The sequence below is a fragment of the Mauremys reevesii genome, linkage group 12 (assembly GCF_016161935.1).
Source record: "Mauremys reevesii isolate NIE-2019 linkage group 12, ASM1616193v1, whole genome shotgun sequence".
In the NCBI taxonomy this organism is placed as follows: domain Eukaryota; kingdom Metazoa; phylum Chordata; order Testudines; family Geoemydidae; genus Mauremys; species Mauremys reevesii.
The window spans coordinates 520,448-547,204 of NC_052634.1; the positions used below are offsets into that span (position 1 = coordinate 520,448).

A 26,757-nucleotide genomic window follows, 5' to 3' on the forward strand; every position below is an offset into this window, starting at 1 on the left:
TCAAAGTACAGCCAGTGTGAAGAGAGCAGGCAGGCCCTTTGGCAACTGAAGGTTGGCTGTGTGGCCCCAAAGGCTTCTGGTCTCTGTAGTCTTTTCCTTTCTCTTGTTTGTCTGGCTACTCAAGCAGAAGTCTTTGCTTTTCTCTTAATTTTTTTCATGTGCTCAGAAATCATGGTGGTCTGCAGACTGCTGTGCACAGAGACTGAACACAGGCCAGTCAGCAAATGCAGCATGGCAAAGTAATAGATTAGTGCCTGCAGCAGGCTTTACAGAGGAGTAATCAGACATTGGACTACAACTCCCATGGGGCTGTTTTGTTTTTAGGGGGTGAAGGTGGCAGCATTGAGAGGTTCCTAGACAGAGGTGATAAGAACTTCTTGTGGAAAGGGCACTGGCCTCAGAAGAGCCTGGATGTATTGGGTGGTTTTCCAATATCTCATTTCTGTCCCTTCTGCTCAGTTTGCAATGTGCAGACGGCACTTGCCTACAGCTCTGGAGCAATGATGCAGGGTATCCAGCCTGCTAAATATTTCTATTCACTCCTCACTGCATGGAGAGTTTTCTGAGTTGGGGATGTGTGGGAGAGAGGCCCTATCTGCACCTCCCTCTCTCTGGGCATGTGATGAGCCTCATCTCTATTCTCTTTGGCCCTTGGTGCTTAGTTTTTGTGTTTGGAAACTCATAGGCTGCAGTGCTTCTCCTGTGTGAGGGCACTGTCATTGGCAGCAGTTCCAAGAGCAGGGTCAGAGTACTCATTGATGGCTCTGCTACAAGTGTGATAGGCTTACCTGCCGTGCACCCAGCTTTCCCCATATGCTCCAGGTCTGGCCTGCTCTGTCTGGGACAGATCTGAGTTTCACAACTCGTCACCAGTTGGGTCCAAACCCTGGGGTGGCTTGGAACTCAACTATTTTATCTGGAACTATCAAAGTTCAGGTAGAGTCTGGATAAATGGTTCCAATTTTGGCCGGTCTCTTAACAGTGAAATAGACAACAGGGAAAAGCTCTCCCTATTCCCCGGAATATCATACCAGGGGCTGCTCACCTTTCTCATATGGGAAGGAAGGATGCCTGTTCAGTTTGCAAAGAGCAAAACTCCTTTTTTCTTCTGCATTAACCTTCCCCTCCCCTCCCCACCCCGCATTCACATGAATCTGCCCTTCACTGTTTTGTGTTGAGGAGGTGGTGAAGTTGCCCCAGCGCTGCTTTGTGCTAGCAGCCACTTGCTGGGGTAGAAACATGAGAGGGCTGCATTTCTGTACATGTAAGTAATGCTACATGACAGGGCATGCTGTTGTGGTGTAGTATGCAGCGTCTGTATGCCTTGGGGCAGTGCTACATGACATGGTGTTCCGCTGTGGTGTCATACACCTGCGTCCTGGGCATGTAAGGCAGAGCATTGCCAACACTGAAGGCACAAACAACTGCACGCTTAGGACTGCGTTGCTGTCTTTGCAGAATGGAATACGAAGGTTTTAGCTGCTTACTCTCGACCTGTGGACTCTAGTCTCCTGTGAATACAGCCCTGATTTCTTGCCACCCTTTCCAAATGCTGCATCATGCCAAGCAGGAAATGATGACATGCCATCAGTCGCAAAGTTCTTTGCAAAGGAGATTGTGCATTGTTCTCCCTACTTTTACAGAGTGAGGGAGAAGGAAACTGAGGCACAGTGATTTGCCCAAGGTCATGTGGTGAGTCTGTGTCAAAACTGAGCATCCAAACCCTTAATACTATAGCTATCTTTTTTTACATCTAATCTACCATTTCTGCTGGACATAAATATCCTGTGATGCCCTTTCCTCCCTCTCTAGCTATATTGCACAGTGAACTGAGGAGAAATCTATCTTGTTTTTTCACAGGTTTTGTGCCTTAATCATGTTTCAGTTCTCTCTAAATCCAAAACCAGAACTTAATGTTTTTTTGGGCAAGGGTTTATAGGAAGAGTATTAAAAATATACTTAAAAATCTTGGTTTTAAGGCTGTTTTTTTTTTTTTAAAACCCTGCTGCAGGAGGCTAATAATAATATATACTGGTAGACTTTAAGCCCAGAAGGGACCATCATGATCATCTAGTCTGACCCCATGCACATTGCACAAAATATTACTTTAAAACTTTCTACCTATTAATTCATCTCCTGTAAGATGGGTCCTATTGCCCCATTTTACAGATGGGGAGGAAAGTAAGGCCTAGTATTTGAAGTGACTTATCCAAGATCTCACAAGGCAGTTCAGAGCTGAGATTAAAACTCAGGCATTACTGGAGGCGCTGGAACAATTTGTATAGTGGAGGTGCTGAGAGCCATTGAACCAAAATATAAACCCCGTATATGATGGAAGCCGCTTCAAGCCAGGGGGTGTGGCAGCACCCCTAGTACCAGCACCTATGGGAGTTAGTGGCTTGCAGTCCTGTGCTCTAATCGCTAGGCAGTGTTGTCTGACTGCCAAAATGCATTGAGACTAAACTCTGCTTTGGTTCCACTGGTGTAAATCTGGAGTAATTCTTGACTGGGCCTGAGGCCACGCACTGGACTTCTACTTGTTTGGGACCTCAAAGACTTTGTCAGCTCTGTCTGTCTCTTTTGTGGACAATTCAGCCCAGTTTGCACAAGCTTCTCAAAGTTTGGTATTCTGGGAAGGGATCTTTGCCTTCTCTTCCTGCCAGCATCCCCTGTGTTCTCACCCTTGCAGAGTGAAGAGGCTTGAGGGGGTATTCCCCTTTTATCACAGCTGCTTCTTACCTAGACAGAAGGCTCTCCTTTACCTCACCAAGGTACCTCAGCTGCATTCCTGGCCCATGCAGCCTGGAGGCCAAAGGATTTTTCTGCAGTTATTTTGTCTGGGTTTAACCTACCTCCACCCAACCCAGGCCTGATGCATCTTCCCCTGTCAGGTACAACAGTTGCAAAGTCCAAGTCACTGCCAGTCTCATCAGCATTGCTTGTGCCTGGTCTCTTACTTATGGCCAACACCATGACATGTTTCCCTTTGCTGCCTTAGCTGATGGCATTGGGCTCATCTGCTCTGGTGAGTGAGGCTTTACCCATCCCTGTGCTGCTGTCTGCTTGTTTGCTCTCTCAGTGTCTGTCCTTGTGGGGATCTAGAAGTAAAAACGAACTCCTACAGGTGGGGAAGACTGGTTGGGGCCCATCCCTGGTGGGCAAGGCAGACTGAATCCCGGCTGTCCATTCCCCTGATGTCTGTCCATTTCAGCTGTGAATGTCTTCAGTAATGGACACCTAGTCCCTTAGAGAAATGATTCCTCCATGGAATGAGTCTTCTGGAAGAATCTTCCCCTCCTTTGCTTGTGCTCTTGGACCTATCCAAGAATCACAGCCTTGTGGACAGCAATTGCATTCCACTCCCAGTCATCCGGTGGCCAGGTCAGACAGACATAGCTCTCTTTGTATCAGAGGGGAGCCGTGTTAGTCTGGTTCTGTAGAAGCAGCAAAGAGTCCTGTGGCACCTTATAGACTAACAGACGTTTTGCAGCATGAGCTTTTGTGGGTGAATACCCACTTCTTTGGATGCAAATAGTGGAGCTCTCTTTGTCTCTTTGCTGCTGACTTACTGTTTCCAGACCCTTCACTGTCACTGCTGCTCTTCTGTAAAAACATTTTCCAGTTTGGCACAAAGTTGGGGCTCATTTTCTACCCATCCCACATGCTGTGGGGACCATGTGAGGCTTTCCTCATTCATTCTCCCGCTCCTTTGTTCAGATAATTCTAAGATCACAGAGCCTTGATGGCATAAGATGGCCATGCTGGTCACCTTGGATGTCTGCCCAGAAATACCCACAGCCCCCAGTCTCAACTGAACAGGACCCTGGAGGTTGTCCTACAGCTGTGGTTTTCCACATGGTGGCGGTGGTGGTGTTCTGGCAAAGACCCAGAGTTATATCAGCCACTGTATCCTCTCCGCAGGGTACTGGACCCTGCCCTTGCAGGGGTAGAGACTCAGGAGAAGTCTGTAATTAAAGCTGTTGCTGGGATAGTAATCTCTGTTAGGAGTGTGTGTGTGTGTGGGGGGGGGGGCGGGGGTTAATGACATTTTTATACCAGACAAAGCTCTAGTGTAGATGCAGTTATAGGGGGGAAATGCTTTTGCAGATATAGCTTAGTTTGTTTGGGAGAGTGGGGTAAGCTATATTGGCAAGCACACTCTTTTCTGGCATAGACTTTGTGCCTTGGTCCCTTCCAGTTTTCAGCCATCTGCAACCTGATTTATTTCTCTCCTATGGAAGGTGCTGACTGGCCAGTGCAAGTTCCCTGAGCTGTTTGTGTCTCACTTCTCCATAGGTTGAACTTGTGAATCCTGCATAAAAATGACCCCAGAAGTCACTGGTTCAGACTGCCCAGGGAAACGCACACATCTCGGAGTGAAGGACCTAGGAGTTTGGCTGCTGCTTTTCCTTCTCCATTTCTGATAGTAACCACAAGATATATTGGTGTGGGCTGGGGGGGATAAGGAGGGGGGAAGCCGGGAAGACTGGAAATCAGGATTCTTAGAACCAAGAATTGAATCCATCTATGACTCCTGGTGTGACCCTTGGACAAGTCATTCCTGCTATTGGTGTCTCAGTTTCCCATCTGTAAATACCTCCTAGGGAGTTGTGCATGTAAAATGCCTTGGGTTCCTGTCTGAGAAATGCTCGAGGAGGGCAGGGTCTGTCAGTCTCTGTGCTGATCTCTATTGTCCTTGCCCAGCCTTCCCCTGTGAACCAGAGCTGGCCAAGTCAGATGGGCCTTATTGGAGACTCTCTCCCAGATGGTGTGTTTCCACAGGACAATCTCGAGGACACTTGCTTGGCACCAGGCAGCTCCTGTGGATATCCATTTCTTTCCTGTCCTCTGTCAGACCCAGTTACCAATTGTGGGTTTGGGTACTGAATTACCTCTATCTGGGGTCACCTCCTTGTGGAGCCTGTACCTGCTGCAGGGCTATTCCCTGTCAGGAGTTGGCATAGAGGAAGCAGTTAATGTCACTGGCACCTGCTTTTGATTTAAGGGAGAGCCATGTAATCAAGGTGCGGGTTGCCAGGAACCATGCACGTATCCAACTTCCTTGGGAAGCAGGGTTGTGTTTGTGAGTGCAGCAGGCATTCTGTTCTCCAGTGCAGGAGGAGAAGGGGGCTTGTGCAATACCGGCCAGGCTTTGTCATGACTAACCAAGGCCTGTGCCGATTCCCAGAGATCAGGACAGTGAGATTCCATCTCCCCACCAGGTCCAAGCAAGGCTCCCTGCTCCCCCTCTGCTTGGCATCCAGCTCCCTCCTTTGTAGGGGTGGGAGTAGGTCATTGTTGAGACCTGCCACGTACGTGCTGCTGCCTGGGTTATTAGGTGGGCTGTGAAACACCCTTGGGACTGGAGGAGTTATGAATGCTCCCACAGCCAGTATACTCCTGCCCAGCTCCCTACAGCACGCCATGCTGGGAGAGGCCAGCACTGGAGACTCCTTTGGGAAGGGGCCACAGCCATGGCCGGGGGGTTCTTCAGTGCTAGTGTCAATTACAAGAAAGCAAAGCAGAGGAGAGACTGGAGACTCCTGGGTAGGGCAGAGAGGAAGTGACATCCCATTCTTTTCACAGCAAGGAGCTGGTCACTGGAGGTGTGAAAGTCTCTTGAGGCTGCTCAGACTGAGAGTGGTGGGGGATGGGGTGCCTCCTTCATATACTCAGCTGTCGGTTCCTTCTGGAGGAGGCAGGGGAGGGCTTTTCCTCCTCAGCTGACAGGGTCTGGATGTGGTTAATCGAACGGCTCCTCTCTGAGCCCTGATTACCCCCCCTCATCCCCCAAATCCAATGGAACCATCCAGGGTGCTGTAAATTGGGGAAACTGAGCCAGGAACTGCCTCCCTCTGTATCAGGCCTGCTGCTGGAGGGGAAGGCTGCTCTCTTGGGGAGGCTGCTTCCCTCTGCCCTTCCTGGCAGAGTGGGAGGGCAGGCCAGGCTGTGGTTCCAGCTCCTCTGGCTCTGCTGCTGTTGAATGGGAGCAGAGGGGGAGGACCTGTGGGGTGTGATGGTTTGGGGGCTGGCACACAGTGAGACTGGCCCATGCATCCTGCAGCACTGGTACTTGTGAGCAATGAGACGTGGTAGGCATGCCCAGGAAGCAGTGGTATTGGCTGTAGCTATAAAAGTCTGAGCAGGATCTCTGTGGTAGGGATGGGGCTCTGTCTGTTAGCAACTGTTAGTCCCTCCTGTGGCTCATTCCCTTCCTCCAAGCCCCCCACCCCTCACTTCCCTGGGAATAGACTTCTCAGCCCTGGCTATCTGGCTTCTTTCCTTCTGCATTCTCTGAGAAGCTTAGGCCTCTGTCTGGCCCATAGAATCTGCTCCATGCTGAATCTATCAGGGCTGGGAGAAGTGAGTCTGTTCCTCAGTATATGAGGTTCCAGAAGGCAGTGCTGGGACCTGCTTGTCTTCATGTTGAACACTAACAACACTCGGCTCTTTGGAAGCACCTCTCAGTTGTGGAGCTCCAAGTGCTTCACAAACCTGAATCCTCCCAGCTCTCCTGGGAAGGGAGCAGCAGTGCTCCCTCAGTCTTCCAGGTGGGAAAATCAGAAGTACTGAGAGTAGAGAGAGATTCTTCAGGCTCACAGAGTCGGTGACAGAGCAGAGATCAGAACACAAGGGCCTCAGCTCAACCCAAGCTCCTCCCACTAACTCCCATAGCCTCCCAGAACGGGGGATAGAACCCAGGAGTTCGGGCTCTCTGGCTCTTATTGCTAGATCCCACTTCCTCCCAGAGCAGAAATAGAGCTGGGGCCTCCTAATCACCTGCTCTAACCATGACATCAAGGTGCCTTGAGCCCCAGTACACATCAGTGAAAGTCAGGGGGCGAGGAGCCTGCTCTGGGGTTTCAGCTTTGTGGCTGTGGCTGATGTTCCCTAAGGTAATAAGCAGCTCCAGGAATTGGCTGCATTCTGTGCCTGGGGACGGGGTGTTTCCCTGGTTGAAGAGAAGCTTCAGTGGAGCCGAATCCTGGGCCAGGAGCCAGGTTGGCGTCCTGTGCCAGAGAGAGGGCGAGACTTGGAAAGTGGAGCCAAACTCCTCCTGTGTGAGAGATGGCCTGAAATACCAAGTGAAACCACAGAGTGCTCCTTGTTCTGCCTCTGCCTACTGGTCTTCCCTGGGCCTGATGAGTTGTGGGAGGTCACAGCACTTGGCTGCTGAGGAGCAAGCAGAGCCCAACAGAACATACGGGCCTTTCTGCTGTCTCCCAGCTCTCAAAGATGCTTGTTGGGTTGATTTTGTTTTTAGCCTTGTTACTCCCATCTCTCTGTCCCTTGCTAGTACTAGTTGCAAGAGCCTTCTCTGTATCTCCTGCTGTCTGAAACAGCCCATGCACAGTTGCTCTCTTATAGCTCAGCTGAAAACCTCTCCTCTTACTTTCCTCTGCCTCTTTAAATAATGAAACAGAGGGAGAGGAATTAGCTGGAAAGTGTCTTGAAGACATAGTTTGTATAAAGATGCTGCACAAAATATTGAATGTTTACAGCCTTTATGCTCCTTAAAATGTAAGCAAAGGAAATGCCAGGTTTTGCTTTCATTTGTGAGAGTACATTGTAGCTTCCTATATGTTACCAGATGTTCCGTTCAGTTAGCCGTAATGACCGTGGATTCTGGGATCCAAATACCTAGGTTTGTTCAAAGCGTCCCAGCAGATGGCTTTGCTTGATAAGTGGCGTGCTGTGTGTAGGAATTGGGTAGTATGTCTTGAAATCGTTTGTGAGCCTTCTCATGGTGCTCTCTGTGTTTAGCACCCTATCAGGGCAGCAGTGTGTGTGTGTGGCTAGGACCTGCAAGTTGTATAGTTAGTAGACAGTGATTTGGACCTTGCTGTGCCTGTGTGAGTTCTTCATGTTACATGTATTGTCCATGGAGCCAAAGATACAAGAGGGCGTTTTGTGGCACTGTATTCTCCTGCTGTAGAGAGGGCTGGGCATGCTCCAGCAAAATGCCAGTCCCTGTCTCCAGGTAAGGCGGCATCCTTGTTTGGGGGAGGAAGCTGAGTGGCTGGACTTTGCCCCAGAGCATGTTGTTTGTGGATCTGAATGTTGGCAAGCTTGTCAACTGAGTGCCATCCTCGTATCTGCGTTGAGTTCCTGCTGATTTCACCCACAGGTCCAGTCATCACATTTTTGGTTCTTTCTCATATGAACGTAACACTGGTGGAAAGGCTCCAAACTGACAGTCTTAGAGATTGGTGTCTTCCCTATCTGCAGAGCAGGAGCAGCCTGAGCAGAGGCAGGGCAAGTTTCTCCCACACTAGGCTTGCCAACATAACTCACCCCAGCCTGCTAGGGACATGTTGTTTCCTCTAAGAATTTGCCTGATCTGTCAAGCTTCAACCCCTAGAGCCAAATTCAGTCCTTTTGTAAGGGGTGTAACTCCACTGAAGCCGATGGAGGCTGCATCTGCCTGCAGTCAAGATGTATGTGGCCTGTCCTGGCTAAGGTAGATGCCCATGTGGTGGACTCCCCCACCTCACTTGTATCCAAGAGTGATAACTATCCTGCCAGGCCTGTGTCAATCAGCACATCATACAGATAAAGACTCAACTGAGCATTCCAGTCTTCTTTAAAAGCAAATACTGGTTTAACTTGCTCAGTCGATACAATGGTCTCCTTCTCTTTCTGTCCTAAATGATTGTGTGGTGTTTTTATGCAGTGGTAAACAGCTGTCATGCTTCATGCCAGAGATGGCTGCATTTCAACAGTGGGTAAGGTGATCTCTGCCTCATGCAGTTGGGTACTAAAGTGTTCTAGACTCCTTAGGAATGATATAATGTGAGGCTCTTGTCATTAGTGGGCTTGGGGTTTTGAACTTGGGCTAGGCAGGGCCCTAAATATGCATAGTTTGAGGCTTTGGGAGACCCAAATGTCTGAGTCTTCTGAGAGCATAAATGGCTGGGATGAGGAGGAATCGCTTGGGGTGCTCCAAGGGAGAATGACTAGGAGCCAGGGGATGAAACTCCAGGTGACTTTCTGACGTGAGCTGGATGAAGCAATGTAATGCTCTATAGTGTAGCTGCATTCATTCCTTCCCTTGGTAGGAGACAATCCTGCATGGTCCCCAGTTGGGATTGGGTCACACGAGACGTGAGTGGAGCTAGTCTGGCCACAGCTTAGGCTCAAGCATGGGTGGTTAGACTGAGCTGAAAGCTGTCTGTGTCCAGTGTCTGCATGGTCATATTTGAACTTCTCCCTGGCAAGGAGAGAAAGGAACTGGGGAGAGAAACAGGGCAGGGCTGGGCTGAGCAAGTTTCTTCTGCCCTCCCTGTCCCTTGGACATAAATGGGGCAGCAGCTCCAAACTCCAGCACTGTCACCAAGGACAGCTTGGGGGCCTTGGTGCTGGTGGTTGTTCAAAAAATAAGTTTTGCCTCCAGAACTCTCTGCCTATCAGGCTGTGATGTTTTCGAGGGAGGTGAAGCTGTGGTTTAGAATGAGCCCTCTGGATGGCAAGAAAATTGCTGAGTAGCCGGTTTCCAGGCTGCCGAGGACTAAGCCAGGGCCCAGCTTGGCTGCCAGAAGCAACAGGCTTGGAATTTCCTCTGCCCGGTGCCAGGTCCTCTTGGGCTGGCCACTGCACTTCTGATGGGGCCAAGGCTCCTCCAGAGCCCCACGGAGGAGGGTGTTCCCAGAGCAGGGTGGGTTACACTTGGAGCTGAGAACCTCCCCCCATTCTTGGGGCCTGGTTTCTATTTTCTTTTCCAGGGTCCAAGCTGTTTTGAATTATGCAGCCTGCACCTCCCGCGGGGCTCCCGGAGCAGCCGCCTAATGAGCTGAGCTCCTGACAAACTTCACTCTGGCTCTGGCTGCGCTCGGAAAATTTTACAGCCTTTTTAGAGAAAGGAAATGCCAGTAACGTCTGTCTCTTCTTATTTTTATGAGGGGGTCCCAGTTGAGTGGGGGATGGGAGGCTTGGAAAGGAAGACCGGAAGGATTTTGTATAGCACTTATTGCCGTAACCCGCTGTCCCCCTCAACCAATGTGCATTGGAGTGGGGATGCTAGTGATTGGTGCATGGTAGAGTGAAACTGTCATGGCTGCACCCTTTCAGAGCTGTATACAATATGGGGTAAGACCTGTAAAGGACCATCGGGGTGGGGAGCATGGTGGAGATTTCAGAGACCTGGGCAGTGGGAATAGGAGGAACCCACCAAGCAGTGACAGGCCCTGGGGAGGCAGGAGAGTGAATGACAGTGGCGTGGGACCAGGCCACCAGCCTGGTTTCCATGAAGTACTGAGCCCCTCTGTACCTGAGCATCTGGCTTCCTAGTGGGAAATAGTTCTGTGGAGACAGGCCCAACAGCTCCCCTTCCCCCCTGCAGCCCACAAACCACCTGTCATCTGTTGCTGTGTGCTTAGCAGAGCTGGAAGGGCTGGGGAGGAACAGGGAAAGTTCGCCCCCATCTGGCATACTGCTGACTCAGTGGGAGGGTAGGGTAGGGGAGGAAAGTCTCAGGTGCTAGAAATTGGGGGCCACATATGGGTGGATAATTTTGCATTGTTGCGTGGACTTGTCCAAATGCTCCTCACACAGACATTGGGGAACTCTGCTACTGGCTGCCAGAATAGTTACCGTATATTCCGGCGTATAAGACGACTTTCTATATTAAAAAACAACCCCCCAAAATCGGGGGTTGTCTTATACGCCGGGTATAAACAGCGGGCGGCTGGGATTTAAAAGGCTCTGGGCTCCCCCCCTCGGAAGGGGGGTCGTCTTATAGGGCGAATATAGGCCAAAACCTATATTTTAACTGTAAAATTAGGGGGTCGTCTTATACGCCCCGTCGCCCTATACGTCGGAAAATACGGTATTAGTCATTTAATCTTTGCTAATTATGTGTTTAAATGAAATATAAAAACCAGAGTTTTATTATTTCTACTGTCGCAGCACCCAGAGGCCCCACCTGGGGTCAGGGCCCCATCCTGCAGAGTCAATTAGATGATCCCTCCCCAGAATGGGGGCATTAGTGACATAGTGCCTGGGCAATAATCTCCATGAGGAAAAAGGGGTTAGGAGCAGCATGGCCCTTCTGACGCAAGGAAGTCTAGGAGCCTGGTCTGTTCACAGATTGAATTTGCTCCCCAGGTGGCCAGAATATTATCCCAGGAGACTGGCATCCTCTCTCTTCTCAGAACATGGGCAGAGCAGGCTGCCCTGTGTTGTCCTGTGAATGGGTGTTTCCTTGTTCTGAAGTGGTCTCGACTAGCGTGAAAGGGGAATGCAGACTCCCTGGGACCTCTGTTGAGACTGCCAGCAAGGGATCAGTTGTGGCATGGTCACTATCTTCTTCTGGAAGCCACCAGTTTGCTTATAGGTAACCATTAAACAGTTGCCAGCTGGTCCCATTGCTGTTGTGCTGGGCTGGATTGGAGGTGGCAGCCTGGAGTTGAAAGTCTCCTGTTAAGGAGGCAGAGCTTGTGAACTTACCCACTCCTCTGTGAGGGGCCCTTTGCACTAGGATTTAGCATGGCCAGAGTGTCTGGGCAGGGGGTTGCCAATATGTCCATGCCTTGTGATCAGGCTCCTACCCTCGCTGTGTAGCGGCCTGATATGCAGCTCCTACCTTGTGTGTAGTGGTGTCGCTGGTTCCTTTCTCATGGCTCATAGGGATCTGTGAGGCGGGGATGGTAGGTGGAATATATAAAAATGCAGCTGCCTGGGGAGATGCACAGCCTCTTCTCTGGGTTGGGAGGGGTTTCTGCATGATCTGTAGGCATCAGCTGTTGCCAGTCAGAGTGAATGAGTGTCAGATGTGGGCAGTGCATTGCCCTGGGTGGATGAAGGCTTGGGTTGGTCCCGCTCTGAGGGCTTGTTTGTTATTTGTGTCAGGAGCGTGGCTCTGGATGGCTATTTGATGTGGCAGCCTCAGCAAGCCTGGCAGCCTCCAAAGCAAGTTGAGTAGTGGGGAGCAGGCACCAGAATTGTGCCCCATTCCTCCCTGCTTTCTGCTGTACAGGGGCTGGAGGGCACACCTCCCCAGGGCAGCGAGTGATGGGCCACCTCCCCTCCCAGCCTGGGAAGTGAGCAACAGCCCTCTACGTTCTCTAACAGATTTTATGGGTGGAATCTGGATTTTATTGGGCTAAAGCCTGGAGGCTCCCCCACCCACCCCCAGCTGTGCGGGATGGGAGCAGCATGGGATCCCAAATGCTCCTGGGATGTGGCACATTTGTGATTCTGCAGTGTACCATTTGACATCAGAACTAGCATGGTCTGCGGCCTGATTCTAGGAGCGTCTGAGAACCTGTAGCCCCTGTTGATGTCTGCACTTCCAGAACTAAGGCCTCTATTGCCCAAGTGATTCTCGGGTCATACCCAGGTTTGAGCCAAGGCTCAATATCTCCCAGTGCCACTTGGTGAAGGAGTATTGAGTCTGAACTGGGTTATCGCCACATCAGAGTGACAGGGCTGATGTCCAGTAATTGAAAACCAGGCTAGACAACGGGGAAGTGGAAAAGTTTGGGTCTGAAAAATGAGGGAAGCAGCCACTGTTTCAGCAATGTAGGTGCTTTGCTATAAAGCACAGTACTGGAGGTGTGTTTATGAGGGGATTGTGTGTATGTGCACGTGTGGGCAATGGGAAGTTTCTGCATGCATGTACATACAGTCAGGGTTGGGTTTTTTGTGTGGTGGTTTTTTGCATGCCATGTTGGCTCCTGGCAGTGGCTGGAAGCACAGTCTAAATGACCTCCATTCAAGCCCAAACTCAGAGACGGACCCTATCTGCTCTCTTGGGAAGAGCTGTGTTCACAGTGGCTCTGCTGGTTGCAGGATTCCCTTGAGCATGGTGCACAGGAGTTGGTTTTTGGCCAGGAAAAGGATTGGTTAGTCTATATCCTGGTCTTCATGCAGAAATCCTCCCTCTGCACCAGACCAAAAATCACAGACTGATGACCTCCACTGTGTACATAGCCATATTCTGAACCCTGTTGTAGAAAAGGCCTTGGAGGGTTTTAAATGACTCTCTCATGGTCAGTTACTTACAGAACAAAATGTGCCGTCTGAGTTGGCTACTGTTGGGTTTACAGAGAAGAGCACCACTGAATGTGTGAAGAGAGCTGCTAGGATTGTGAGCCACCAGACTTCTTTCAGAATGGAAGCCTTGGTGGGATGGAACAGCATGGGGGTGGTTGGGCATGAAATGGCTGTTGGCGTGTGTACCCCAGGCCTCAGAACATGCAGCCCATGTGGTTTCAAATGGCTGTATCTGTGTGCTACAGTGTCAGCAACTGCCCCAGAGACTGGGAGTTGAGACTTCTCCAGGTTGACAAATATCATGCTTTTAAAACAAACAAATAAAAAAAGTCAACATCTTTTATTTGCATGATGCCAGCAGTGACTTCCCATTTTATAGTCTTATGTTGCTGAAGTGGATGTTTTGTACTTATTTCTTCAATTAGTTTCTTAATTGTTAGTAGAGTTTCAATTTTTACACAGCAATTTTTTTTCTACTAATAAGTTTCACATTTAAAATGCTTTTCTATGCTGAAAAAGATAAGTCCAGGCCTTTCATTAGCATCCTTGCTGTGAGAACAACACAAACTCAAATGCAAAACAGATAAGCAAATAGCTTGTGCTATATTTACAGATAACACTTTCTGATGTATTGAACTTCCACAAGTCAGTAAAGTTGCAGTGCTTTGACCAGACTATGCTCCTCCATCAGCGTTTGCATGCTGACATAAATGGGAACTGTGGTCCTATGTCACTTAAGGTGCTTTTGAAAATCTCAAGGTACCGTAGGTACCTAAATACGGAGTTAGAAACCTATTTTTGAAAATTTGGGCATATGTGTAAGTAACAAAATTATTGTGACTTTTATGTATTGAAAATCTAAACTTTGATAACGCTGGAGCTATTTTGTTTTGAAGTAACAAAAATTTTATGCCACTAAGAGAGATCTCTAATAAAAATAAAATTTTAACTCTTGATTGCTGCTAACGCTTACCCATGAGAGTCACTGGGACTCTTTCTGAGAGTAGTTCCTACTTAAATGTTTGTAGGGTCAGGACCTTAAGTTTCAATATTTTGTTTAGCCAGTTTTGTAAAATTAAAAGAAAAATCCCTGTGAGCAGTGGCTTTTAAAATCCCAGCATTTATTATTCAGTTTATTAGAAATTTTAATCTCAAATTGTAATAGCACAATTTTTAGATTAATTTCACAAAGCCTCAACCAAATTTGAACAAATCTACTCTGGGACTTCTGGGTTCTCCTGCGGACTGTCACTGCCTTGCTATGAGCCCTCTTTGTGCACCAGTTTCCCCATCTGTCAAAGGGGAGAATACTTGCCTCTCTCATGTGTTTGCAGGTGCTAGAAGGTGTTGTCGTGACACGGCAGTGTTTATGCTGCGCTCTGTATCCATCTCACCAAAACCAGCTGGAACAGTAAGTTGCCTTATGTGGTATCTGGCTGTGAATGGGGCATGGATGAAGGTGGGCTGAGGCTCAAATTGGGTAGGGCTGCAGTGATGATTGGTTGCTTGGAAGCAGCAGGAAGAGGTGACGGGGTAATATCAGCCCTCCCCTGTCCAGGGAATGTCCACTTCTTGCTGCTTAGGTTTGCAACCTAAGGCCATTGTTGGCTGGGGCCCAGTTGGATGGCTGAGTCTCTTGTTGCTATTGTTAGTTGTATTTGTGAATGTTGTCAGGGCACTCAGTGACTCGTATTTTCTTCTTGTATAAAGTGGAAGAAGAATTAAGCTAATAAGCACACCTGGAGAATGACCTGGAGGTGCCTGTTGCTCTCATTGTTTCTTCTACCCTTCCATCGCTTTACGGGCAACAGGCCTTTGCCTCCTCACACACGCATCAGGCTGGCTATAGTATCTGACTCGTTAAACTCAGCTTTCAGCTCAAAGTCTTGTTTTTCATCCGTCCCAACATGAGGGTCAGCTGGATATGACCATGGCCCTTCCCTGCTCCCATAGCAGAATTATGGTTGTCCAAACTCTGTGTTGCATCTTGGTCTTATGTCAGTGGGAACATTTCAGCTCACAAGGCTAGTTCCAAATGTTTGACTCTTGAGTTGAGGTCTGAGGAGGAGAGAGATTGGGATCATAGCTCAGAGCATGGGGGAGCCTATGCTTTGCCCTGACCCCAAAGCTACCCTGGCAACTAGCTAAGAATCACAAGTCCCAATTTAATTTGCACTTAATTAACTTTTTAATGAGGATCCACACCTGCTTCGATACTTGCTGATGCCTCTATCTGCCCCAGGAAAAGACCAGGAATTGTTTGATATGAACAGCAGTGGAAACAAGCTGAGGGAGGCCACACAATCAGTGATTGGGAAATGGGTCTGGGAGTCCAGATTCCTGGGTTTCATTTCAGGTTTTACTATGGAGTCCACCCTGTGGCCTTTGCCAAGTCTTCCCATCTGTAAATGGAAGGCAGCTATACTTATACTCGGGGCTTTAAGGTCCTTGGGAATAATACAAGCCATGAGAGAGGAATCTGGCCTTTTTGGCCTGTTTAGTCTCTGCATCTATTGGGGCACATGGGCTAGGTTCAAGATTTCCGTCACTAATGAGGGCTCTGGTGCCATGGAGCAGGCTCTCTGCCCTGGTGCTATCTCCGCTCCTTATCCCCTATCTATACTGTCTTCCCCTGGGACTCTACATCCCAGGTGGCACAAAACAGAGTCTAAAGGTAAAGTGGGGGCTGAGGTCAAGAAGCTTCTCTCTGCCACTGTGCCCAGCAGGACGTATTACTGGGGAGAACCTGCATGCAAAGCTTCCCCAGGTTGCCTCATACTGCAGAAAGGGAGCAAAAACCTTCTCTACCCAGAGACAGGAAACCAGAACCACGTGGGCTGCCTTAGAGCCCAGCTGATACCTCACGTCTGCAGAGAAGGGACTTGGCTTGGTCTAGGTTCTCTGGCTGCCTTCCAAGGAACTAGCTGCTGCATTCTGTATCATCTGTTTGAAAACCGAAGGGGAGAAATACAGGCCTTCACTCCCAAGTGTATGGGGGAGGGGGGAAACTGTAAACCTGAATAGTCCCTGACAGGGTTTAGAATTGTCTAGTGCTTAAAGTTGGGGACTGGGAGTCAGGACTCCTGGGGTCTGTTCCTGTTTTTCCTAGTGACCTAATGTCACTGTGTCAGGCATCTATGCCACAACCACTGCGAGGTGGGGAGCGGTTTCAGTAACTTGGTTACATTCAGACCAGGTAGAGTATTATCTACCAGGCTTTGGGGGGTTTGGACCCAAGTGCAGCCCTGGCATAAGGGCCTGCAGCTCCGCTGAATACTCTGAGAGAGCCACTTGCGCTGTGTCTGCCTGAGATTCCTGGTTCAGAAACTGCTGGGTTTTATCGTGGGGCTCTTCCCTCCTTGGATCCAGGTTCTCCAATCACTGTCCCAATCTCTTCCTCTGACGCTAAGTTCAGGGTCCTGGGATTTCTGCTTCACATCTCACACAGCAGTGGTTATTGGAGGGAAAAGGCACCTTAAGCTTTCTCAGCACAAGCTGTCATGTTTGTTCAATTACAATGCAGCAGCAGTGGCACCAGCCCCTGCCTCCTTCCTATTGCTGGGCTGGAGCACGGTGGGCCCTTGGCAGACATCGGCTGCCCCCCTCCCCCTTCCCCTCCCGGGGTAGGCAGGCTGCAATGGCTTCCCATTGAACTGAGTTGCTCTTTACATCGCTCCCCCACCCCAACCAAAGCTTCCGTCTGCTCTGATAGGCTCCTTCACTGGACCTTGAAATGGTGGTTTCCCTGGAGCTGGCTAATATCCAAGCAGCTTTCCCTCTCACTGATTGGTAGGTTAAAAATCCAGGGAGGATGGTGGACGCGAAAGGCTTAAGGAGCCTGGGTGTCACTTGCTCCAGTCTGGCTTGTGACAGGCAAACCTCCTCCAGGCAGGTCTCCACCTGGAGCCCAGGGCCCCAGACACACACGGTCTGGGACATTTGGAGCTTGGATTGGTTTGGCTGGAGTAGATACAGGTGCGGGTCAGCTGTGAACTTAAGGCCACATATCCGAGTCTGGTGCCTGGCTCAAACGTATCCCATGTAGGTGTGGAGGGTGGGGTTGCCAGTACAGTGTGTGTCGCTGCAGCTGTGCAACTGGCCCCTTTCTCCAAGAATGAGTGTCTGTTTCCTCCCACTGTGTCTAACTGGGGCAAGAAACTCTATCTTTTTCTCCCCCCGCCCTCCTCCAGTGCGCTGGAGAAAGGCAGTTAATGGATCTCTTCCCCTGTGACAGTGACCTGGAGACTCAGTGCCTTCACAAGTCACAGAAGCGACTCCAGTCCCCCAGCCTTGGAGTGCTTAGATTGATTGATTATTTTTGGCCTCTTGCCGTGCTGGGTCCCTGTGTGTGAACATGCAAACGCTCCAGAATAATGGCATTCTGTGAGTATGTACGTGGAGCACCAAAGGAGGAGAAGATGGGGGTAGTCTGAAGTCCAACTTTTGCCTTCTCCCCAACCTTCTCGTTCCCTGACGCACATTCTCTGAGGCCCATTATCTGTAGGGTTTGTGCTTCTAGCCTCAAAGCTCCTTTGGAGATGGGTATGTGCCTGTTGGGGTGTGGTCTACAATGCCACCCCTTTGTGCAGCTACAACAGATTCAAAATGTGGTGGAGAAATGGAAAATCCCTTGGGAATTTTGCAGCATGTGGCTGTTTCCCTGGGTATTCAAGCAGAGTTTCTGCAGGAGAATACTCATACGTTTTTGGATATCCTGCAGCTGTCTGCCTGTGGAGTGTCACCCTCCCTATTAATGATGCGTTCCTGAAGCCTGCTATGGTTCTTTGGAGACTGTCTGTTTGCTTCAGTATCGCCTACTGCAAAGAGTTTGGAGAAACACCATTTTGTCGTGGACCAAGGATTTGAGGGATTTTACTCTTACCCAGGCCCAAATTCCCTGGTCACAACCACAGTGAACAATAGGACTCGGCAGGGCAGATTTAAGGCCACTCCCAAGGATAAGAACTCTAAATGGATGGACCTGATAGGTAGGAAGATTTACACCACCTCTTCCTTGCAGATGTGCACTGCTAACCAGCAGGCATTGCTGTCCAAATGTTCACATGACTTTGTGAACTGGATGGCTAGGTCTAATTTTGTAGAGAGGACGAGTTTGATGGGGTGGTGGGGCAGGGTCAGGGACGGGGCGGGGGGCCATCAGAGGCAGGGTCCCGGAGGGCCATCAGGGAATGGGGGGTTGGATGGGGCAGGAGTCCGGGAGGGGTGTGTGGATAGGGAGTGGGAGCTGGGCCACGACCCCCTCCCCTAACCGGCCCTCCATAATTTCCAAAACCCAATGCGGCCCTCAGGCCAAAAAGTTTGCCTGCCCCTGCATTATGTGAACAGGCAAGGGGGAACACGCTCCCGGGTGCTTTGTCGAGGCAATAAGGTTGTGGCAGCTGTGTATTGAGGAGATTATCACTCCCATAACTGATCACTTGCTCAGGGTCCAGAATCATCTTGCAGGTCATCTAATCAGGAATTTTTTCCTGAGTCATAAGCAGTCCCTGAAGAAAAGTGTCCTCTGGATCATCTTTGCAGCCTTGGGCATTCCAGTGGTTAACCTGTTTGCTACAAGGGACAAGAAGAAATGTCATCTGTTCAGCTCTCGAGGGGCCCTCAGTCTGGACTCGCTGCTTCTTCTTTCATATGGCTGGTGTAGAGCAGCAACTACAATGTCACCTGAAGTTGATTGAGCCAAATGGCTACATCAGAAGTAGCAGAATTTATTGCAGTGATGCCTCCTTCATATTTATAATTTGGGCAGTAGGTAGTGATATGTTCAATGGTTTGTTGTGGGCAACCACGCTTCCATGCCAGGGAGTCCTTGATTTTCCATTTGTGCATTAGATGTCCACATCTACTATGGTTGGTTTGGATTTGGTTCAGAATTGATCAAGATGACCATGGAAGGTCAAACCCAGGAACCTTCTGCATGGGATCTGGCACAAGTTGCTTATTTTTTAAGTCGTCTTTAGCCCAATATGATTTCCAAGCCTCCTCTTGATCATAGCTTGATTGCATGAAGCTAAATGAATGTTCCCAGAAAGGCTTGCAGGACTTAAGACATTGTGGGGTGCATTGTCAAGATCTGGGTGGACAGGAAAGACATCTGTTTTCCTGGATTTTCTGAGCTTTGGGGAATTTGGCATATTGGCATCACTGTAATTTGGCATATTGGCGGGGAAGCGATGTTAGACAGAACAGATAGTCATGGTGTTGAAGTTGACTTAAGGGTTCCTGTAATGCACTGCATTACTATATTCAGCTGGTTGTCCAATGCCAAGGTAGCAAGATTCTTAAAAGGGCCTCTTCATCTCCATCCACTGGTCTGAGGGCCAGTTCCTCTATGGGACCTTAACATGGTCCTAGTGGCTTTGATAGGACCTCCGTTTGAGCCCCTGACATCTTGTCCCTTTCTGCTTTCCTGGTAGTGATAACATCAGAAAAGAGAGTGTGAGTGGCAGGCTCTGTTGGCAGAGTCTCCTTATACACAGTTCTCCAGGGACAAAGTGACTTTACTACCACACCCAAAATTTTTGTCTAAAGTGGTTTCTCAGTTTCGTTTGAACCAGGCAGTTTATTTACTTGTGTTCTTTCCACATTCATCTACGGAGGAGCAATGTCTCCATGCAGTAGCTGTCAGTCAATGTCTAGCCTTCTGTCTGAACAGACTAAACTGTTTCATCCTTCACCTTGTCTGTTTGTGTCATATGAAGATCGTATGAAGGGGCAAGGGGTTTCCTCACAGATGATCTCTAAATGGATGACGTTCTTTATCAAGACAGTATATGAAATAGCTTCAGTTACACCCCTCAGCAGGTGTGAGCTCAATCTACAAGAGCGCAAGCAATGTCAATAGCATTCCTCAGTGACGTCTCCATATTGGACATTTGCAGACTGCTTCATGGTCGTCAACACGTATGTTTACGAACTATTATGCCATTGCCACATCATCAACCGCAGATGCAGGTTTTGGTAGGGCGGTCCTGCAATCCTTGTTTAGGTAGACTCTGAGCCCCACCTCCTGGGGTTAGTACTGTTTGTGAGTCACCTAAGTGGAATACATGGCTGTATCTACTCGAAGAAGAAGAAATGGTTGCTTATTGTAGTGATGGTTCTTCAAGATGTGATGCAGATGTGTAATCCACAACCCACCCTTCATCCACCCTACACTGGAGTCTGGTCTCTGGGCGTTTGGTGCGAAGGAACTGAGGGGGATCAAGGCGCTGCCACCTCATGTAGCCAGAGGAGGAGCTATGTGCACTAGGTGCAAGCTCCACCTCCTACAGATACTGCTAGGAAAAATTCTCTGGCTCCACTGCACTAAGTACAGAATACACATCTGCACCACATCTTGAAGAACCAGTTACAGGCAGTAATGGTTTCTTCTTTCACATTCTAAAATGGCCTATGTCCCCTGTGGTCTATAATTGTCAATCTCTCCCATCCCTAGTGCGTAGACCTGAGCATGACTAGTGCTGGGATAGGGCTAGATTCTGGGTACAGCTTGATCCCTCACTACAAAGCAGATAGGTCTGGCCGTGCTCTGCTCCAGTCTTTCCCTAGCTCAGTGCCAGGCACCGAAGCCCTAACATGTCAGGCGCTCTTGGCACCTCTGATCCTTGCCGGTAGTTACGGTGGTTGTTGAGCGGGGAAGCAGTTGAGATTTATATGCTGGTGTTTTGACTCCAGGCCCTAGGTGCAACTGACGCACTGGCTCTCACACCTGAGGAGGTGCACCTCTGCTCCTGTTCTGCTGATGTCTGCTTCTGAGCTATCTCCCCTATCCCCAGGCTGGGGTCTGACTGAAATGCAAGCGAAGCTAACAGCTGTTTGGGGTCCCCCACCTTCTCCTCCCCAAGGGGGAGAAAACAACTCTTTGCTAGATTTCAGAGTAGCAGCCGTGTTAGTTTGTATCCACAAAAAGAACAGGAGTACTTGTGGCACAAGTACAAGTACAGCATCCGATGAAGTGGTTTGTAGCTCACAAAAGCTTATGCTCAAATAAATTTGTCAGTCTCTAAGGTGCCACAAGTACTCCAACTCTTTGCTAGTCCCCCTCCATCTCCTCCCACTTCCGTCAAGGGAAAGAACTCTCAGACCATTGCCCACCACCTTCCTGGTGTTTTGAGGGGAGCATGTTCTAAGGCTTCCTCTATTGAGGCTCATCCTCCTCCTCCACTCCACAGCGAGCAGCGTTGTGTTTACTGGGACAGACACAGCGGAGCAGTTGCCATGCAAAGGGTTAATTCTGTGCAGCAGCTTGCTGTGTGCTGCAGGAGTGGTGTTTAGCAGCTTGCTCCAGTTGGCTTCTTTCCCAGAATGCTTTGGAAAAGCACTGACCTCTGACCCCCCCCAGTACAAACTGAGCCCAGCACGTGGGAGGGAGAAATTACTCCCAGACCTTCAGGCTCCAGAGTTTACAAGCTGCCTGCAATAAAGCAGCCATTTTTCCCTGACAGTCATTAAATCTTTCCTTCTAGTTCCACTGCTAACCCCAGCCGCCCACCCCCCCAAATAAAATAAAATAAAATAAAATCTTTTTCCTGGAGCTTTTCCTCCAAAGGTGACACCAACCCAGTAGCCCAAGGGCTTGTAGCTCTGCAGAACTTCAGGACTGCTAGTTCTAAGCTGTGAACTGTGAATTTCATTGTGGAAGATTTTGTTAGACTTGGCGGTCAGCCTCTTGTTGACTGGTCCGGCTGCTTTCTGCATAGTGCTGTGCTCACTGGGATGCCTGCATGCCTTGTCAGGGCCTCTCCAGAATGGTTCCTCCAGGGAGTCTCTGCACCTGCCAGTTTTCTCCTCGACCCTTACTCAGTGTGTACACATGTAGAATCCTGTGCCTGCTCTGACTACAGATTGAGACTCCTCACAAAACGTGGTGGCGAGGGGATCGGTGCTTGTGTTACAGATAGTACCTTGATAGAGAGGAACATTGTCTACAAAAGCTCACAAAATGCCAATTTAAAGGGCTGGATTACAGTAGTTCATTGAGTGGCAATATTGTCTTAGTGGTCATATGAGGAAATAGGAAGTCAGGACTCCTGGGTTCCATTCCTGGCTCTGCCACTGGCTTGTGCAGTTCCTTAGCTTTTCTGTGCCTCAATTCTATCATCTACAAATGGGAATAAAAATACAGTGGCCACACTTAACTCTTTCCAATTCCTTACGTAATTTATCTCCCTCCACATTCCCTGCAGTGAGTCTAGAATTAATTTCCAGCCAAGCTGGCCACTTTCTGTGAGTGATTGCTGTGCAGGAGACGCAGGTGACTTCACCAACTAGTATTTGTAAAGCATGCAATCTGTGCACAAGAAATCAGGGAGGTGCCAGCTGGTGCTCTTTCCCTTATGACTTCACTGATAGCTCCAGGTGAGACTGTAAGCTGTGTGTGTCTGGTACTGCACTGAGTACATCAGTGCTTAGCACTGCCATACAGGTAGCTCCTGCAGCAAAGGGTGTGGGGAGTTATTCATGTTTGAACGGCACTTTGAGAACACTGTGCACTCATTATGAAATGCTGCCATGCCATGGGCACTACAGGATCCAGATAAATAAAACAGGAGTCAATATTTAAAAACAATTACTTCCGTGCTCCTGCTGCTTCTTATATGTAGATTTCTCAGACCGACTATGGGTCTCCCCGAAGGTGGGGAAACACCTGCAGCGTGCAAGATTTGGAGCCACAGACCCGGGACCTGTAGATCATTGCACTGGCAAGAAAGAAACCAAGTCATTCTCACTTCTAGACACATGCACAAAGCCAAATCCACTTCTCAGGAACAGCTCTCCCACTGCATATTGCTTTGGCTTGGCTATTTTCCCCCTATAAGATAGACACTACCAGGGCTAGGGGAGCATGTATCAAAGAAGTATTACTTTCTCCCAAGCTCTTTCAAGATCTTGAGGGATCTGCAGGGGGAGCAGACCTTAGTTTAGCCTTGGGGTTTTATTTTATTTATTTTCAAACCAAGGCATTTTCAGAGGGCAGTGTGGCCAGAGACCTGTGCTGTGCTGCCCGAGACCCTACTGACAAAGTGTGATAGAGAAACCATTTTCCTAAATACATATTGGGCTGGTCTAGAATCCATTTGCAGTCAACAAAAAAGCACATTCATCTGAATCCCCTGCTCTCCCCTCTCTGAGAGCTGGGTTTTGTTTTTAAATCTATGTGGCAGGAGACCAAACTGGCTGAGTCAGTCGGCTGGCTGGCCACCAGAAATAAAAATGTGGTTTCTGTCCCCTCCCTCCTTCTCCCCTTGGTATTTTTTTCTTCTTCTTCTTCACTTAGCGACAGTTTCATGTATTCATAACAAACCTCTTTCTGCCTCACTCCTTCTCAGGGCTGGGACAAGTGGAAGCTGGTTTTTGTTCTGAGAATCCGTCTAAAAGGAAAAGGTGCTGTGTGGCAGCTTGTTTTTGTCACACTCTCTAACCCACGGTGATGGACTTTCTGAAGAGGTGGGAGGCTGCGTGCTGAACTCCTGGCCCCAAAGGGACTCTGGACATTTCAAATTCTAAAGCTAATGCTCTGCACTTTTCTAGAACCTTGTCTACCAGTCTCTAAGTGTGCACTTAGTGGTGCCTTCCCACACCCATGTGAGGCAGCTATTACCCCCATTTTACTGACAGTTAATGGAGGTGCAGAAAGGTTGCCTGAGGCCTCACAAGCTAGTTGGTGTTAATCCCTTTCTTCCTGCTGTACCACAGGAGGCCCCTGGCATGGGGTTGCTGCACCAGCCACAGGGCAGGTGTTTGGGGAATGAGAGGAGGTGAGAGGTGAAAGGTTAAAACTGTGATTTCTAAATGTTTACAGTGCAAGTGGCCTGAATGGCACAGAACTGGGGAGGCTGTTCGAAAAGAAACTTGGGGTCAGTGTTCACACTTGGATGTCCAAAATTAGCAGCCTAAATACATGAGAGGCCTGATTTTTCAGAGGTCCAAGTGGCTGAATGGCAGTCATGGATGCTTAGCACTTCTGAAAATCAGCCATTTGCTTCTGGAGGTGCCTGGCTTTGGGCACTTTAGTTTGAAACTCTTCTGGCCTTGATGTCCCTGTGCCTGGCTTTTCCCCTAGTGCTGAGCTTTGCATCTGGATGGCAGAGGGGAGAGTTCATGTGCTGGTGGCTGTCCATCTGGCCAGCGGCTGGGGCTTGGTGGCAGTGCTTGTGTCTATGCCTACCCATTTTTGAGGTGCTGCAAGGAGCCATTAGTTAATGTTTGCACACTGGGAAGCACTCCGAATGCTAAGTGTTATTACTGTCTCCCACAGAGGTGAAATTGCATCACTCCCTCCCAGGCCATTGCACCAACTCCCAGGGCAAAGTACATGAGTCTGAGACATGCACACACACCCCAACTCGTCCGGAGGGGGTGGGGGGGATGTCTTGGGTTGTATGGGAACAGCAGCAGGGGGGTTTAAGAGCCTCTCCCTGCTACTGACCACGTTCATAGGTCTGCTAATTCCCAGGGGAGAGCACCCAGCCTTGGAAGTACAGCTTTTCCCCAGGGCTTTCAGAAAGGCTGCCAGCCCCTGCACTTGTCGCATGCCCCCACATTCCCGCAGAGGAGCATTCGTGCCCAAAAGGTTGCTGCTCTAGCAGGAATGGCTCTTGGCCTCAGGCTGGTTGAGTCAGACCTGCACAGCCTGCTGGTGGCTTGGAGGGAGCTACCTCCTAGGTCCCAAAATCCCACACGTCTCTCCTGCTTCTCTGACACCCTGGGGAAAGATCTCCCCTTTGGCTCACCTTAGGGAGGAATAGTAACTTTCAGGATGGGGCTCTAGAGCAGTGGTGGGCAACCCGTGGGCTGCCTGCAGCCCATCAGAGTAAGCTGATTGCAAGGGGGCCAGTTAGTACCAATGGCTGCTGATGTGGAACCCTGGAGACGGGGGGCAAATGCAGCAAACTCAGCTCTGCAAGATGATTGGGAGGGTTTCTAGTGACTATCTCAAACTACGGCTTGACTTGTCTCCGTGCTGCAGCTTCATCTAAGAGGATCATCCCAGCTGGGGCATCAGACTCCATTATTAGGATTTATTTGTATTCTGGTAGCACCTAGGGTCTGACTGAGAAGGGGGTCTCATTGTGCTTTTCGCTGTGCAGGGTAGTAGATAGTCCCTGCCCCTCAGTTCTTGTTGCCCAATGCCCACCAGATGCCTGGATGGGGTGCTGGAAGACAGTGCTTTGCCCCTCTGTAGCTTGCAGGGACAGGGTGCTGCTACTTGGAATGGATGATAAGGTCCTGTCCTCATTGACCCAGTCACTAACCCACCCAAACTGGAGATGCCCTTTGAAAATAACAGGGGAGCTCCTGGATGCTCTCTGATTGCAAGGGAGTTTCGGTTTTGATGCTGGGACTTGCCCACTCTTGTGTGGCTCTGTTGGGGAGGCTCCCTGTGCTGGGTAACTAGGCAGGACACTTCTGATCACTTTGGAAATTTCTTAACAGGCCACAGTCCCTTCTCCTTTCTGTGTATCCTGCAGGACGAGGTGCCAGCAGGCCCATGTGCCAACATGTGTGTGCGCAGTGGCATGTGGCAAATGGGAATGGAGAAGCACTCTCTAGTTGTCTGATTGTCCTTGTGGAGTGAACAATTGCAGCAGGAGGGGAGAGTGATCTCCTTCTCCGAGCAGGGAGCCAGGACAATCTCTCGTCCTGGGCGGCCATGCTCTGGCCATGTAACTATTCCTACCCTCACCATCCAGCTACATCTAAACATGGAGAAAAGCAGGGTGCATGGGAAGGAGGGAGCATTTGGTTCCTTGTGGGCTGTGGTTTGGCTCTTACCTGTCTAACTTCAATAGTGATTCTGTGGGCAGCCCAGTGACATGTTCCGGGCGAGTGGGGAGACAGTGGGTGGCATTGAAGCAGGTGACTGACATCTGTTACTGCCAAGTCAGCTCCTTGCTGCACTGAGGGCTGGTCTACACTAAGGGGAAAAATCGATATAAGATACGCAACTTCAGCTACGTGAATAACGTAGCTGAAGTAGAATCTTATAATATAACTTACCCCCCTCCTCACGATCGATGTCGATGTCCGGGCTCTCGCCGCCACCGCCGCCACGGCGGGTTGTTCGGGGAGTCGGAATCGCGATTCGTGATCGATATATCGGCGATGGGATGGGATATATATATATCCTAATCCGATCCCCGAAATCGCGGCCGGCCGCGTGCGGGTGTAGGTAGTGCCTGAGTGTTCATGGCTGCCCTACGTCTCCATTTTTCACCGTGTGCCGTATCAAGAGCGGTGTTGCGTGCAATCAGACTCCCATTGGGGTGCACAGGAATTGCGGTGCACAGCACCTCACAGTAGCAGCACTTATTTAACAGGCCAAGGAGAGTCCCTCGGGTGAGATTACATTTCTAATGCAAATTGGCCAATCAGTTTCCGAGGTAGGTTTTCTTCATTTGTGTGTTTGGATTTTATTATTATAAACGCAGAAATGCTGGCAAATGCTTCAGCCTTACTCTGGCTTCTGTGTGCTTGAGCGAGGGGCCTGCATAAATGTAAGGAGCCGGTTGGCTGCTGTGAGCCATGCGGGTATTTGAGGATATTCACACTGGTCTGAACTAGTTTGCTGCTTTCTCACGTAATATATCACTGCTCAATTGCAATCCGTACTTCCAAGGCAAGGAAGGAGAGAAATTGATTTACTGTTTTTATTTTAGCAGAAGAGGATGTGATGGGCTAAGAAATGGAAAAGGGGAAATAAATCCTCTTGTAAAGAGAATTCACTCCATTGAAATGAAGTGA

General features: G+C 49.4%; 1 protein-coding gene across 10 annotated transcripts in view; it reads left to right on the forward strand.

Annotated features, from left to right (window-relative positions):
- Positions 1-26,757, forward strand: part of BCL9L (BCL9 like) — a 130,875-nt gene that overhangs the window by 47,861 nt on the left and 56,257 nt on the right. The window lies entirely within an intron of this gene.